Source organism: Manduca sexta, chromosome 27 (genome assembly GCF_014839805.1).
Source record: "Manduca sexta isolate Smith_Timp_Sample1 chromosome 27, JHU_Msex_v1.0, whole genome shotgun sequence".
Lineage (NCBI taxonomy): Eukaryota > Metazoa > Arthropoda > Insecta > Lepidoptera > Sphingidae > Manduca > Manduca sexta.
This window is the reverse complement of record NC_051141.1, coordinates 18059737-18064092: the sequence shown is the minus strand read 5'-3', so window position 1 is coordinate 18064092 and position 4356 is coordinate 18059737. Positions and strand designations below refer to the sequence as shown.

Here is a 4356-nt window from a genome sequence, read left to right as displayed (position 1 = left end):
AAGTATTGAACGAAATGTAATCTGTACTACAAGGAGCCCATAAGTCAGAAGAAGTAGATATATTATGGTTGTGTGAATAAACTGACTGCTCGTCGTGACGTCGCCTAAAGTATTGATTCCATCTGAGCTCTCCTACAAGGAGACCATAGCCAGAAGAAGTAGGCAGTGGTAGACAGTTTATCGCGGTGTAAGTGTGAGTAGTGTTAGAGACTATGACGTCGCCTAAAGTATTGAACGCATCCTAATTGAACTATCTAAAAGGCACTAGACTGTCGCTACAAACAAATTCACTTTATGCTGCACTCATCAGAATGAAGCACCGTAATCACTTCTACGCATTTATATAACGATGGATAAAATTTCGTAATTTTGTAGAGAAAAGGAAGGTGTGAAGGTTCTCTGGAATTTTATTTTCCCAGAATTTTATGTCCCATCAGGCTCCCAAAAAGTTTAAAAGTATCTCATACAATATCTGTTTGATATTTTCAAGAAGTATCAATAACTATGTATAATCCATCTGAAAGGTATTTCAATAGCAAAAGAAATATTGATATTCTTTGGACTCATAAGGCTCTAAAGCCTAGTGTACAGGTAGGTAGGCGAAACAGTAGATTCAACCAACAAACAACTCTACGAGTTCCAAGGGTACTGACCGGTTTTAGTAGAGCAACCAAAACGAAAATTTATATTTTCTTTATAGACGTACGTTACACAAATATCGTTATAAGACAGAGAACGCTTTGAACGGGATTCATCTAGAAATTGAAAGAAATGCTTTATTAAAGTTAACTGAGGTATTTATTATTTAAGGAGCTGAGGGAGGGTATCGAAGAACAAAATAGGAAGAAGAGGAATACAGACGACAGACCGGCTTTTTATAAAAGATATTCCAGGGGTTTCAGAACTACTTCGAAAGAAGTAAGGTGAAGAGGACGTAAAAAAATTGCTGAGAATAACGACGGAAATGTTTGAGAATTCGCGTAATGCTTTTAGGAATACCTGCCACGTGTGGACACACCTGATGCTTTTTTTAGGAGACATTGAAGGAAATACCCTCGGGTAAAATGTATGTCCAATATACAACGTAGCCAATACTGAAATAAGTTTAATTATTTCATAGTTTCAAACTGTATCTTAACTTTAACCTGATTTAAAGTATTTTTTTGGAATTAAACTGAAGCGGGCTATGCAAAAGGTTGCCCAGTTGGACTTGGCGGTGCTTTAAAGGCAGCTCTGGACCGAACAATTAATAATGGATATAATATTGGCACTTGAATTGATATCCTTACAACTCTTAAGAAATTTAATAACAATATTCAAGTGGAATTTGCTACACCAGAATTGGAAAATTTTATTACCAGTAAAGAACGAACTTTTAACTACTTATATACTTTATAATGTACACATTTTTGGGTATGATAATTATAGTTCAGGTATATATTTAATTTTATTATGTTTGGAAAACCATCAGTACGGTTATTATACATATCATGTTAGGGGTCAGTAAAACCAATACATAGAGTACATAAAGTTTTCTGATAAATATTAATAATTCCGTTACAAGTAATAAGAGCAAAACTAGTTAAAACGGAAACATTATGAGACATCAATACATTAAGAGAGGGAAAGCACTATGGTTGGTAGATGGCCTCGAAATCCGAGAATGTCTTGGTTTTTTTCGTGTGGTCCGTGGCTATTAACTGATGACACTTTACTGTCTCGTTTGATGTTGGAAGACAACGTATTAACTCCACAACAATTTAACAATATTTAATGAGGTAACTAGAAAGAGATGCCGGTATTTGGTTTTAGATAAGTAATGTATTACTTTATCAGTAACATTTTCGTGAATCAATTTTTATTTTAATTATTACATCAATTCCGTTCGAAGTAAATCCAAAATTATCTATGAAATTATAATCCTTTACCTGGGAACCCTAGTTACGCGTCGAGACCCCCTCGTTCTTTCCCTCGGAGGCGCGCGCCTGGGCCGGACGTGTCTCCGGAATGTCCAGCAACAATTTGTACCACCCCTGCATGAATTGTTGCTGGACATTTCTATTATTTGAGTTTACTCCAATCATCACCCCATGTGCAGCGCTATCATTAAAAAAGGTCAGTGCGTATATCATTATCGACTAACATTGAAAGTGGTGACGTGAGTGATGAGAGTGGCGGGACAGCCACCACCACTGGTGAGACTTGAGCAGAATGTGGTGACACGCGTGAGTGAACAGAATAGTGGACTAATAGTTATAATACGAATCGCATTAGAATCTCATTAAATTGTCGAAGTGTCGTTGTAAAGGGATCGATACTACGCTTCAACATGGCAGCAGACTCTAATGTTGCACAATGCGCAGGTGCAAGGCGCATGTGCAATGTGCAGAGACGTCAAGCGAGCCCCGTCAGGACTAGTTTATGTGGATACGCCTATTATAATACTCATTGAATATTCGATGACCCAAAAAAACTTAAATAATAATCATGTTTCCTAAAATATTTCCTGTTATTGTTACAGGTTATTCTGAGCCTTACAAGCAGTACCCAACATCGGCCTGGAACACAGGAGTTCCTCCAGCAGCCAGTAGAGACGCAGTGAAGAAATACTCGTCCTCGAGTAACCAACGCACTCTACTGGGAAACGATCTGGCGACCTACTGCTCATTTATTGTTAGTTTTGAATCGGCCCAGAATACTGTTGACATTACAGTTAATTTTATTTAATACCATCTTGATTTCGTGTTCTCGTTTGTGTTTAAGTGTCAACAGTATTCGTGTGCTCTACCCGTGTATTAGTTTATCCCCGGACCGCAGGGACAGTCTGATTGTAACACTAGTCCTGGGAGCTGGCCTAAAGGAGTGAGATCTACTAGATGTGAATGTAATGGCTTTGAAGCCAACACTAACCACTGAGTCATACTTTAGCCGCAACAAAGCTTCTTCTTGTTATATTAGGGTAATGCTTGTTGTATTGTAGTTTATGATGACAGTCACGAACGCATGCAACACAACGAGGTTGTATGTACTAGTATTATAAGACCAGTTATATTCCAATCTATACTTTAAGCTAATAAAATAATTGTAAGGCACGCGGAAGTAGTGAATTAATATAATGCTTTTATTATAATCAATGTATATGAATATAATCATTTCAAGTAAATCTATCTGTGTAGAATTAATATTATTAATGTTTCAATGAATACTAAACATATGAGATGTTCCGACAAAGCACTAGATTTGGCTTCTTAATATACATACATGTATAACTGCGTAACAACAATGTAATCACTTAGAATAATAAATAAGTAAGGCAAATCTGTTGTTTTATTTCTTGATGTTCAGGAAACATTCTGGTGGCATACACTTGTCTTTCAAAATGCAATATAAAGTACACAGTACTGTGTTGTTTCTAAAGTATAATTACATCTAGTATCGACATAACCTGACCAATTTCAATGGTATTTTGTTGAGTGTTGGTTCACGAACACGTCTAGTGCTTCTGTAATTAGATATAGAGTGACCTATTGTAAATTATAATCAGACAGATACTATAGTATTGGTAATGTCACACTTTTCAGTTTGCAAAATGTCCGTTGATACTCGATGCTCGGTTCAGTTATGGGTCAATGCAAAACAATACCGCGACCTCATTATCGATAGAGTATTAATAATTGCTCATCGCCGCATATAGTTGAGCCGGTGTGCAATTATTAATACTCTTCGTTTAAATAGTGTTTCGTAAGTCATAGGATAACTGCAACTAACGAGCAAGTAGATAATTTCCCACAGATTTTTCTCAATAGTATTTATGATGAGTTAAAAAAAATTAAAGCTGTCACTTCACATACATATAATACATATAATAATATCAGCCCTGTATAATATACTTGCCCACTGCTGAGCACGGGCCTCCTCTATTCCTGAGAGGGATTAGGCCTTAGTCCACCACGCTGGCCTAGTGCGGATTGGTAGACTTCAATAAGGATGTCAATGCAATTTATAAATTTGCCATTGTATTCCGTTGGACCTCTTTATATAACATTGATATTTAATTAATAAAAATTTGGAAAACAGTAATACATATCAGCCTGTCGGCATTAACATTTGTATAGACTTACCAAAATTCATAAAAAATAAAAAAAAGATCGTTTGCATATTCGATACAAAGACAAATACGGTAAGGGAACGACGCATGCGTATTAATGTTTTTTGAATGTGACGTCACACGCAGTATTGAACATATTCCAATGAGATATTACCAGGAATTCATATCTTTAAGGAGTACGTTGCAGCTGTCTATTATAATAAGTATATTGTCACTGTCAACCTACACTGCGAAATTTACCAAGCTAT

At 36.2% G+C, this 4356-nt stretch overlaps 1 long non-coding RNA gene across 1 annotated transcript; it reads left to right on the top strand.

Annotated features, from left to right (window-relative positions):
- Positions 1–1980: 1980 nt before the first annotated feature.
- LOC115451167 lies at positions 1981–3318 on the top strand. The gene is made up of 2 exons (XR_005113225.1): positions 1981–2115; positions 2522–3318. It is a non-coding gene; the product is annotated as an uncharacterized LOC115451167 (long non-coding RNA).
- Positions 3319–4356: the final 1038 nt, after the last annotated feature.